We start from the raw sequence: 12666 nt of genomic DNA on the forward strand, positions 1-12666 counted from the left end.
TGTATTAATGACCTGTTATTTTACCATTATTTATAATTCCGATATTTACTGGACACAAAATTCTTAAAATTCTGACTTTGCAACGGATTAAGACAGAACAGATATACTGTCACGTTTCCTCTTGTCGCCAATTTCTTGAGACATAAAAAAAAATATTAATATAAAGTAGACTATCGGGCTGCTTTTCAGGACTTCAAGCCCCTCTTTTGTTGATGCCACCCGGAGTAAAAGGTTTCAGATTCCGGGACTGCATTTAACGAGCACATTTAGGAGCTTGAAATATTACAATAAAACCAAGAAAATATCCAAGCGAAGTAAAAATGAACTGTGTTACAGCATGACGCCTATCTGTGCCACAAGATTGAACTACACCTGAGCGGTCTAGTGTTTAGGGCAGCTGTGAAAATATCAAACTACAGAGACTTTGTAAGCCGAGCGGGTCTACTTCATCGAAAGCTTTCATAACAGCTTACATAAAGACCTCCGGTTAAAACCCTGCTAAATATTACATTCTCCAATCACTGCAGCACGTTTGTATTTCTTTGCGCTATGCTCTCGCTTACCAGCGTCTCCTGACCGGTTTCGCTCACGCCTTCCTTATGTCGCAGCGCGTCGGCCTTCCGAATGTCGCTTCAAAATAGCGTAACTGACAGGCAGCTCCTTGTAGTCCTTCTTCTGTTTTTAATGTGCCAGGCAGCACCGTGTAGTCCTTCTTCTGTTTTTACTGCGCCTATTCTCGTGAGCCTGATTTGATTGGTTGGACGTGGTTTCATGCTTTCTTTCACTTGCATCATTCGGAAGAGCCCGTAGCACCGGCAGCGTGGAGCTGACAGTGAAATAGAAGTTGGCATCCAGGGTAAGCATCTTGACTTCTGCACTCAAGTTTGCGGCCTCAGGAGCATTGGATGATAGTGGAATAACCATATGTCTGTTGTATACAAATGTTTAACTGTTTACACGTGTACCGGCATCTCCACTATACTGTCAGCTGTCGCACGCCCCCTAACTTGCTGCCCTCCAACCTCACTGACACAGCACCTCAGCCTCCCGTGTACACCCCTCTCAGCGATACTGTGCAAGCCTGCTAAACTGCACCACCTGCCCAGTAGCCTTCACTATGCTCCCTGTCCCAGTGCTTCAGCCCCATCAATTTCTTTGTTCCTCGTTTCCTACTGCTTCAAGAGTATACACACACATATATATATATATATATATATATATATATATATATATATATATATATATACATACATATACATATACACATACACATATACAGAGCTTTAAGTGGGATGAAAAAACTGGGGGGTCTCAAAGGTTGTGGCCAATGTAATTAAGGGCGTGGCTTAGAAATACATAAGTAGAAAATCTGTGCTTGGCACTATTATGTGCTTTCCTACTGGTAGTGTGCTGTTTCTGGCACTGCATCTAGATATATAATACACATAAAAAGCCAGGACTATTCGCTTTGTCAATGGTTGTTAGTTGCATAAGATAAACAAGCAACAACTATGGCTTCATTGTACAGCATATTGAAAATGTTTTAGTTCTGAAATGATAAGACTGTGAAAGAACTATAACAAGTCTCTGACGTTACATCAAAGGCAGTGAAGGGTGGAACTGCTGCAGAGTTAATATTTTTTTCATCCTGAGGGTGAAGACAAAAACGGAGATCTTGATCAAGACCTGCCTTAGCACCTGCTTTTTAGAAATGACGCAGCACCGTCAGGACACAGCCCACTTAAAGTAAGTATATATATATATATATATATATACCCTTTTTTTAGGGTCATCCCTATACCTTTTGCCTTCCTCCTAGATTTTTCCTGACCTATTTTTGTTGGTTTTAGGACTCTGGGCACATTACCACTGCTGATCAGTGCCAAAGTGCATATGCTCTCCCGTGTGTAAATATGACTGTGAATTGGTATATCCCTAATTGGCTTATTTGGTTTACCTGTTAGTCCCTAGTAGTGTGGCCTGTGTGTGCCCAGGGCTGGTAACCCAAATGCTGCTGGTAGGCCTGCAGCGCTGGTTTGCGCCACCCGCAGAAGCAGCTTGTAAAGTGTACCTCAGACCTGCCACTGCAGTGTCTGTGTGCAGTCCAGAACTGCCATCTTGGCTGAGAAGTGCCCACATTTCCCAGCCCTTGAACCTTGCCTTAACATCATGTCAGTCACACCTATGGTAGGTGCATTGTGTGTGTTAGGAAGGACATGGCTTGATATGTGATATGTGTAGCATGTCCTGGTAGTGAATTACCCTCCATTTTGTTTTTAACTGCTGCAAGGCTACCTGTTCTCCATAGGCTAAAATGGGCAGACTGGCTATTACATCTTATAGCCCTATCTGACTCAGGGAACATGGTATAAATTCAAGCTTAGTATGCCTGAAGTCGGAATGATAAAATACATCTTTTAGTGAAGTTGGTTTTAACATTCTGTGTTTGAAAATACCACTTTTAGAAAGTGGGTATTTTCTTGCCTAAGCCTTCCAGTGTGCTCTGCTGTTATGTGTACTGGCTGACTGGGTTTAGAGGGGCAAGGCAGGCTGAGTCAGACCTGGGTTGAATAGAGAGATCTCCATTGAGTACTGGGGAGGGTTAGCTCCTTGACCTGAATAGGGCTGTGCCTGGCAAGGTGAATTCTGGCTCCACCTCCTACTGTGCGTCTGATGGCAGACCCCCTCTTTCTGAAAGGAAGGATGCAGCCTGGTAAACAAATTGCTCCAGGCCTGAGCAGAACTGGTTTTTTCTGGGTTCAGTGACTAGTGACTTTTGAGAACAAAGACTTTTGAGGTATAAATATCTGTGCCCAAACGCCTACAATTTGAATTGCTCCTGGATGTCAAGAAGAACCTCTGCCCGTTTCACTGAAGGAATCTGCAGGAGAGGACTGTCCTTGAGCTTGTGTGCTATTTCTTGGATTGGCCTACAGTTGTTCCCCTTGGACTTGGAAGAAGAGGGAAAAGGACTTTTGAAAGAACTTTTATTTTGCTAAGCAATCACCCAAGGGGTAGAAGAGGGCTAGCCTCCTGCTGGAGTCACATGCACATCTTACTCCCATACCAGCCTCCTGATTCCTCCCACCGAGGATTTCTATCTGCAGGTGAGGCCCCTGTGAGTTCCAGGGCCTCTAGTTCTACTACAGAGAAGAGAGTGCTGAAATCATGGCTAACGCCGTTTGCGAGCCGCCACAGCTGACGAGTGTAAGAAAAATCATCGCGCTGCTGCTGCCGAGCTCTCGCAAACCAAAGATCATCGCATCGCACGCTTGCGGGCCACAAAGTGCTCGCTAACCCCAGAGATCATCGCAATTCACGTTTGCGGGCTTTACGAAGGCTCGCTAACCCCGGATCATCGCATTGAGATCGTCGCATCACGACATCGCAGAGCGGCCGCCGTGCGTCCGCCATTTTCCTCGCATCGCACCCGGATAGTTGCTCCCTCGCGGGCCACCATTTTCTTTCATCGCCCAAGCAACCGTACCAGCGCATCATCCTCCCTTGCGGCATGGATTCAACGCATCGCTGGCCGAGCGTGAGTAAGTCTGTCGCTTTGTCCCGCATGCACCCGCAGACCGGCGCATCATCCTCCCTTGCGGCAAGGATTCAACGCATCGCCGGCCCAGTATGGGGAAAATCATCGCTGCAGCCCGTTTGCGACTTTTTGTCTGTTTTGCTACAAAATCCAGGTACTTTGTAAGTAAAAGGGTCGCAGAGACCCCTGCTTTGAACTGAACCCCTATTTGAACACTGTGAACTCTTTTTCCAGCTTTTCAAGAGTACCCCCATTTTTCAGTATTGTGGCTTTTTACCGTTATTGGTCTTGTGTTAAGTCTATATATAAAGATACATTTTTTTTATAACTGCTTGTGTAGTGTCCCTTTGTAGTGTCCTTCACTGTGTTACTGTGTATGATCATAAATGCTTTACACACTGCCTCTGAGATAAGCCTAGCTGCTCGTGCTACGTTACCACAGGGTTCAGCGGGGGTTATCAAGGGGTGTAGCCCCCTTACTCTGACTTAGGAAGAAGGGTCCCTACTTGGACTGTGGCCAGCCACTGCCAACTAGAGACCCCCATTTCTAACAATATATATATATATATATATATATATATATATATATATATATCTCCACTGCTTACTTATTATTTTTTTAGGCATTATATTTATTTGCATCCTTTATACAGTACAAACCAGGCTTAAAGGGCATCAGAGTGCTTTACAATAGTAGAAGGTAAAACATAGCGACAAAAGTGGGTAGCAGATGAGATATAATGACTGTAGGTTAGCAGTCAGTTGGGGTGGGTAGTTAATCCAAGATTAGATGTTTTAGTTCATGATGTGGATCGGGCTTAGAGAGGGGTGGGGCTCTGCATTATCTCAGGATACAGCATGGCACAGTAAACAGACTGGTGGCCTTCTGAAGTCATATTGTGTTCGTAATCCTTCCTCTGCAGGTGACCTAGGAGCGACAAAGTATAGACTGCTCAAAATTGGAAGTAGCATTTGAGAGGAAAAGTTTAAGTTCTTTCTTTGTGAAGGCACTTGTTCTTATGACTAGCTGGATAGAGTTCCGAGTCTTGGGGACATTGCCTGGGAAGGATTTGTCCACATTATAGTTTTTTTTAAGAATTGTGATTCGAGTTAAATAGAGTCTGAGTTTCAGAGTTAACTGGGTCTACACAAAAAGATGAGTTTTTGACCACAAACATAGGAAGGGCAGGGTGTGGCAGAGGATTCCTTTGTATACTCAAAGCCTTCCTGGGCAGGAAGGGGGGGGGATATGGCTCACACTTGCATCTGAATAGGCTGTGTCCTGTCTTCACACACAGGGCTGATTACCCCCCGCAGATAGCCTGGCAGACAGTACTGCGTTGAAAGGCATCCTTGTGCTCTTCAGAGGGCTCCTTTGAAATCGCCTCTACGGTGAACAACCTTTACAACGAAACTATTACAACGCACTACCATTACAACGCGGTCATTACAACGCAAACCATTACAACACATTGCACTGGGGGGAACTCTAGGATAGGGAATACGTTTAATTTTATATCGAAAGCCTTCCCTAGTGTCCACGGGGACTGGAGTTGGAATAGAAAATTAAACTTACCACTATCCAGCACCTCTAAGCGCTATGCGTTGTAAAGGTTTGCGATGTAAAAACCGTGTTGTAAAGGCATGCGTTGTAATAGCCTGCGTTGTAACGTCATACATCCGCCTCTACATCAAAGGCACCATTGGGTATAAGTACCACGGCTCTGACCCTACCAAAGCAGTACACTATTGGACCTGTAAAGAACTCTGAAGGAGTCAAGACAGCTGTACTGTAAGGATTGCCACTTTGTCTTGACTGCCTGTTCTTGAGGAACTGATTCTCTACTTTGCTGCCCTGTTACCTGCCTAAGGACTGGACCCATCTCACCTGAATCCAGAGTGACTCCAAGGGCTTGCTGGCTTGCCTCCTGTTTTCTAAAGTCTCAGGAACAGAAAATACTTCCTGCAATTCTGTTGGTGCTGCTGGACACTGTCACCTTTGAGTCCTACCCTTGCCTGAGGTGCCCCCTTGTAGTACTAGAGGCACTCTTGTGGTCTGACTCCATATGATGACCTTTGACTACCATACCTTTAATTGACTTTGGTGTGTTATTTTATCCTAGCCTGAATGTACGACGTCCTGCATATGCCTTGTTTCTCTTCTCATAGTTTTGAAGAGGGCGCTGTCACAGTAGAACAGCTTGCCAAGAACAGAACGTGTGGGATGTGCATTTGAAAGCATGAGAGAGAGAGAGAGAGGTGTGGAATGTACTTTTATGTCTCAAAGTGCAGTTTTATGAGCAGTGGTGCACAAATGTGCACTGTGTTGTGCATTGAGAGATGAAGTATATGATGCTCTAGGCATTGGTGCACAAATGTGCATTGTGTTGTACATTGGCAAGTATTATTAAGTTCTTTCTATTGGCTTTGACATGGCCTCACGTCATCCTGAATTCTGACTCCGCCTTGCTTGAGCTTTTCTGCACGCACAGACAGGCTTGCAAGTTGTTTGGGTTAATCAAGTTCAACAATTGTTTTTTGAGAGATAGTTTAATGTATCCTGGAAGGCTTTCGTAAGCTTCGTAAAGAGAAAGGCTGTAACATATGAGAATGTAGATGGAACATGGGAACTCCTTCCTGCCATGGAGTGCTTCCCTGGAAGCTAGCTAGTTCCAGTATGTGTCCTTGGCGCAGAGGGGAAGACTCTCGAACCTTCTAGTGTGTGTTTTGAGATTATAAAGCTGAGGGTTGTTGACTTAGAAACCGGGATTTTGGAATTCAAATGGGGACGGACACGTCTACTTCGGTACAGCGGAACCCCGGTTGCTGAGGCTCTTATCCCTGACTGTTAATTCCCCGGTCCGGAGTAGGCTAAGATGCAGTGTTTGCACCAGGTGAAGTGTTGAGTTTTGACTATTGCCATTGTGATGTGTGGCCAATGGCTTTGATCATTTGAGGTGTTTTCTTTGTGATGTGTGAATGAGTCAGAGTGCACATCTAAAGTAATTATTTGATTTAGTGTATATATCTTTCTGATTATTTCTTGCAGGACGTCCAGTACTATTTGCTGCTTATTTATTCATGTTATTATCCGTGCATTTTAACAGTTGCATTTACCAAATGTGTTATAATTGCTTGCACATAAATATATCTCTATATTCATTTGAATTTGGTTCATTTGACATCTGGGTAAACCTTTCTGTTAGAGAGCATTGCATAAATAAAACCCCAAGCCTTATTCTAAAAAGAAAGCCTTTGCATTTTTTAAAGTTAACCCCTTTCTAGGTTTTGTTGTGTTTTATGTTTTGCTTCGCTGTGTTTGAGCCACTGTGTGGGAGATTCTGTATTATCTGAAAGGCGGAGCAATACAACCCTCCAGCACTGGGTCTCAGAAGTGCATCCTGCAGCCGATTTCTGCAAAACCCGATGCATCGCCTGTACTGCTTGAGAAATTCTGCAGCATCATCCTTCATCGCAAAGGCTGCTTGACGACGACACGCTGCGCGACTCAATGATGAAGCATTCCATTGACTTCAACAGGGCTTGAGGATGAAGCGGGGCTGCCTTTGTATAGCTCCGTAACAATGTAGTAAGCTCTCGACGTCGACAAAAGCTCCATCCAAGGTATTTCTTCAGAGGGACCTATCAGGGTCCGGTAGCCAGCCTGCCCTTCATCGCGGTCAGCCTGTACTTTGAATTTGCACCGGTCCCTCGTGACCTCAAGTAACCGTTTGACCGCTCGTGACTTCTAAGCACCGTTTTCACATTTAATCTTTAAAAATTCATATCTCGACTTCTACTTATTGCATTTTGGTCTTGTTTCACTCAGATAAATATTCTCTATTTTTCTATACCTGTGTGGATCCTCTTTGTGGTGTTCTCATTGAGTTACTGTAATTTGTTTTGCAATAATACTTTACACATTGCCTGTTAGGTTAAGCCTGACTGCTGTTGCCAAGCTCCAAGAACGGGTGTGTATCTAACTAACCCTGACTAGGATTGTGGTACCTATGTGGATAGAGTGTAAATCTTGGCCAACTATCAATCAATCACTCAATCATTACATTTCTAAAGCGCGCTAAATACCTGTTAGGGTCTCAAGGTGCTGGGGGGGGGGGGGGTGTGAGTCTGTCGTAAGTTGGTTGGGAGGGTTTTCCAGGTCTTGGCGGTGAGGTAGGAGAAGGATCTTCCGCCGGCTGTGGTTTTCCGGATGCGAGGGACTGTGGCGAGGGCGAGGTTGGCTGAGCAGAGGCTTCGGGAGGGAGTGTGGAAGCTGAGTCAGTTGTTGAGGTAGCTAGGTCCGGTATTGTGGAGTGCTTTGTGTGCGTGGATGAGGAGCTTGAAGGTGATCCTCTTGTTGACGGGGAGCCAGTGCAGGCCTCCCAGGTGGGGTGTGATGTGGCTGCGACGGGGGACGTCGAGGATCAGTCGAGCTGAGGCGTTCTGGACTCGTTGTAGTCGTCTGAGGAGCTTGTTGGTAGTTCCTGAGTAGTGGGCGTTCCCGTAGTCGAGTCGGCTGGTGACTAGGGCCTGGGTGACGATCTTTCTTGTGTTGATAGAGATCCATTTGAAGATTCTGCGGAGCACTCGGAGGGTGTTGAAGCAGGACGCGGAGACGGCGTTGACTTGCCTGGTCATGGAGAGGGTGGAGTCGAGGATGACTCCCAGGTTGCGTGCGTGGTCCGTGGGTTCCGGGGCTTCGCCTAGTGAAGTGGGCCACCAGGAGTCGTCCCAGGCCTATGGGGCGGGTCCGAGGATGAGGACCTCCGTCTTGTCTGAGTTCAGCTTCAGTCTGCTGGCCTTCATCCACTCGGCTACGGCCCTCATTCCTCTGTGGAGGTTAGCTTTGGCGGTGTGGGGGTCTTCGGTGAGGGATATGATCATCTGGGTGTCGTCGGCGTAGGAGATGATGTTGAGGTTATGTTGTCGTGCGACGTGGGCGAGAGGAGCCATGTAGATATTGAACAGCGTTGGGCTGAGCGAGGATCCCTGTGGAACGCCGCAGAGGATCTCGGTGGTTTTTGTGCGAAAGGGTGGGAGGCGGACGCTCTGGGTTCTTCCGGAGAGGAAGGATGTGGTCCAGGCCAGGGCCTTCTCTTGAAAGCCGGCGTCCTGGAGGCGTGTTGATAGGGTGCAGTGGCAGACTGTGTCGAAGGCGGCTGATAGGTACAGAAGGATGAGGGCTGCTGTCTCTCCTTTGTCCATGTCGTCCTGATGTCGTCAGTGGCGGCGTTGAGGGCAGTCTCGGTGCTGTGGTTGCTGCGAAAGCCGGATTGGGAGGGGTCCAGGATACTGTTGTCTTCAAGGTAGCGGGTTAGCTGTTTGTTGACGATCTTCTGTGTTACTTTTGCCGGGAACGGGAGCAGGGAGATGGGCCGGAAGTTCTTGAGGTCCTTGGGGTCCGCCTTGGGTTTCTTCAGAAGGGCGTTGATCTCGGCATGTTTCCAAATTTCCGGGTAGGTGGCTGTCTTTGATGGCTTTCCGGAGGTGGGGCGAGATGGTAGTGCTGGCCATGTTGAAGACGTGGTGGGTGAGGGCAGGGGTCCGATGGGGATCCGGAGTGGATGGAGTTCATGGTTTTGATGGTGTCTTCATCGCTGATGCTGGACCAGGTGGTCAGGCGGTTGGTGCGGGTGGAATTCGCCAGGGCGGTGGACTCGGTGGTGGGTGCGGGGGGGGGGGGGTTGGAGTTGAAGCTTTCGTGGATGTCGGTGATCTTGCGGTAAAAGAAGGTGGCTAGGGAGTCGCACAGGTCTTGTGATGGTGGGATGTCGTTGGTGTTGGAGCTGGGGTTGGAGAGTTCTTTCACGATGCTGAAGAGCTCTTTGGTGTTGTGTGCGTTGTTGTCCAGTCGGTCCTCTTGGCGGTCCTCTTGGCGGTCCTGATGAGTTGGTGGTGTCTGCGACTGGCGCTCTAGAGGGCTGTGTGGCTGTCTGGTGTTCGGTCGTTTAGCCATTTCTTCTCCAGCTTCCGGCAGGTGTGCTTGGAGGTCCGGAGGTCATCGGTGAACCATGCGGCTTTCTTGTTGGTGTGGTTGGATGTGGAGGTCTTGAGAGGGGCGAGGGTGTTGGCGCAGTCGTTGGTCCACTGTGTGAGGTTGGTTGCGGCGGTGTCTGGGTCGGTGGGATTGGTTGGTGGTCTCCGGGCGAGGGTTGTCGTCAGTTGGTCCTCAGTGACCTTGCCCCAGCAGCGGCACAGCAGCTGTTGGGTGCGGTGGTGTGTGGTGGGTTTCCTGAATGTGAAGTGGACGCATCTGTGGTCGGTCCAGTGGGATTCGGTGGTGAGGTTGAAGGAGATGTGGGGGCTTGCGGAGAAGATGGGGTCCAGTGTGTGTCCGGCGGCGTGGGTGGGAGTCGTCACGAGTTGTTTGAGTCCGAGGTTGGCGAGGTTGTCGATCAGGGCGGTGGAGTTGGCGTCGTTGTTGTTCTCGAGGTGGAAGTTCAGGTCCCGGAGGAGAATGTAGTCCATGGAGGCGAGGGCGTGGGTGTTGATGAGGTCGGTGATGGTGTCGCTGAACTGTGGTCGGGGTCTGGGAGGTCTGGAGATGAGTGTTCCTCTGAGGGTGGTGTTGGGATCGGTGTGAATCTGAAAGTGCATGTGCTCGGCGGTGTCGTCGGTGTTAGTTGAGATTCTGATGGAGTCTTTGTGGACGATCGCGATTCCCCCTCCTACTCCGTTGTCGCGGTCTTTGCGGGAGATCTTGTAGCCCTCTGGGATGGCTATGGCGATGTCTGGTGCCGAGGTGGCGTTCAGCCAGGTCTCCGTCAGGAAGATGACGTCGGGGGCGGTGGAGTCTAGGAGGTCCCAGAGTTCGATGGCGTGCTTGCGAGCGGAGCGGGTGTTGAGGAGAATGGAGCGGAGGTGGTTGGGTTCTTTGGCTGGTGTTTTGGTGGGCTGGATGCTGGTGTAGCTGCAGTTGCGGCAGGTAAAGGGTCCTTGGGTGCGTTTCGGCGTGGCCTGGTAGCAGGGGTGGGCTTGTCCGGTGTTGAGTGCGTGGAGGGTGCTGGAGTCGTAGTGTAGTCTGGCGTAGCGGGTGGCGCCGGGTTCAGGGGTTCTGGGGCTGGGCGCGGTCCAGGCGCGGACGGGCGCAGACGGGCTTCCGTGCGGCGACCTCCATAAATGGCCAAGTGGGAGGGAGGAGCAGCTGGGAGGCGGGAGCGGGGTGGCCAATGGGCGGTAGAGGGAGGGGTACAGAAGAGAAAAGGGGGCGGGCCGCAGGGGAGCAGCGACGGGCAGCGGGGGGGGGGAAAGGCTGCGGGAAACAGTCACGGGGAACACGGAATCGGCAAAATACTGGTAGCTAAACAAAAACACACAGATACTGGCAAAAAATACTGGTAACTAAACAAAAAACACACAGATACTGGCAGACAGGCACTCAGCTGGCAAAGTGCGGGAGACACGAGCACTGGGGCGATCAGCGCCGCCCAGGAGCGAGGCAGCAGCTGAGGGCTCACGGCAGCAGCGGAGGGGGCAGGAGTCCTGGGCACCCACGGGGGAGGGGAGCCGCGCGGTGTGTGGAGCGACCGGCCCTGCAAGCAGGGTCAAGGGTCAACTAAAGACCGAATTTTTAACAGCAGGTCAGAGGTTCCATATATTAAGTGAAAGATGTGGATGTGAGGATGAAGTGTAGTGGGTTTTAAAGTCAACTGCCAGCTTTATTTGTTCTGAGCATTTGGGTATAATCCAAATACAACTGAACCGAGCCCTCTATGCCCCTACATTCTTTTAGAATTTTTAACAGAGGCATGTTTGACAAGTCTACAAATAACTTGATTGCAGGATCCACCTTTATCTAAGATGGTGAGCACATCATTGTTTATGTGCTGCATTGCTGATTCCGTCCGTCATGTCTGAATATGGATCAGTGTGGGCAAAGCACATTATTTTCTTGTGGAAGGCTTTCAGTTGTTTCTTCGGACAGCTTTTCGATACTTTGTAATCCAGGGGAAATTGGAATGTAGCTGAAAGCTTTTTCAGGTCTTCAACGGTAGGTGTTGTTTTTTTTAAGGTGATATGTGATCTGACCTATTTTGATATTGTCTGGTTTTTTTTCGTGTGATGGAGTCGCTGATCACCTTTGTCAGATCGTGGGGGAATGAGGCACTGATGTCTTGAGTATTTTGGCAGGGAATGGGTTCATAAAGTGATTGGATGGCTTGAGGATGCAGTTGTAGACAGGACATCAGAGTGTGGTATTTCTTTGTAGAATAACCCTCTTATGGGTGGTTTTCAGTTAAGCTGTTCATTCTGAGTGGTGTCCGATATTGATTCAAGAGAGAACTTGACAATTAGGTCTTGCCTACTAGACGTTGCAAGCACTGTCTGTTTCGAGACATATTCTAGGCTTACCAAGAACATAGAAGGGCTTGGAGCCCAGACATTGTTAACCATTTGTTGTCTTTTCTGTCACTCTCATTTGCCTGCCTCTTATTTGTGTCCAAGCTTCTCCCCACTCCAGTCCGTCATGTTACTCCCCAACCCATATTACTTTCTCACCAATGTGTTTCTCCACCATCTGCCCCATGTTGCTCTCTTTCCTCCACTTGCTCCCCCAGTACTCCACTTTTCTCTGTCACCTGCTCCCCCCTGCGTCCCTCGTTTTGCTTCCCATGTCCCCGTTTTGTTTCCGCCCTCCACACATGCTCCCTTGTGGTTCTGTCTACTTATTGTTTCCTCCACCGGTGCCGTATATTTCTTCCACTCCCTGCTATTACGCCTTAATTTTTTATTTTATTTTATGTTAAAAAAATGAATTCTTTCTCTCGTTTTTTCCTTTTCTCTTTTCAGTTACCGATACAACCCGTATTGGTAACTACACAGAAAAGTTAAAGCCTGTAAAATTACACGACTGGCTGTGAGAAAAACGTAAAAAAAAATCTTTAAGTTCTACTGTGCATCGTGACTATAAACCACTGGCAAAGCCAATACGTAACAAAGACGTGACTTGTTTTCTGTGCCAATGCTTGTTTTTGGTTTGCTGTTAAAAAATTGCTGAATTTTTAGCAGTCTTCTTTGGTGTTGGGGATTACAGGTACAACTCATGGACGTGTTAGATTTTCGACAAAATCTAAGAATTTTCTCCGGTGATTTTTTTTGAGGTGTCCATTTCTGATGCTTTGACTTCC

General features: G+C 48.2%; 1 protein-coding gene across 1 annotated transcript in view; it reads left to right on the plus strand.

Annotated features, from left to right (window-relative positions):
- Positions 1 to 752: 752 nt before the first annotated feature.
- IARS1 (isoleucyl-tRNA synthetase 1) overlaps positions 753 to 12666 on the plus strand; it is a 548404-nt gene continuing 536490 nt past the window's right edge. Inside the window, exon 1 of the mRNA XM_078661397.1 lies at positions 753 to 856. The gene's annotated coding sequence lies outside the window, so the exon portion shown is untranslated. The remainder of the gene's footprint in view (positions 857 to 12666) is intronic.

This window comes from Lissotriton helveticus, chromosome 9, assembly GCF_964261635.1.
Source record: "Lissotriton helveticus chromosome 9, aLisHel1.1, whole genome shotgun sequence".
NCBI lineage: Eukaryota > Metazoa > Chordata > Amphibia > Caudata > Salamandridae > Lissotriton > Lissotriton helveticus.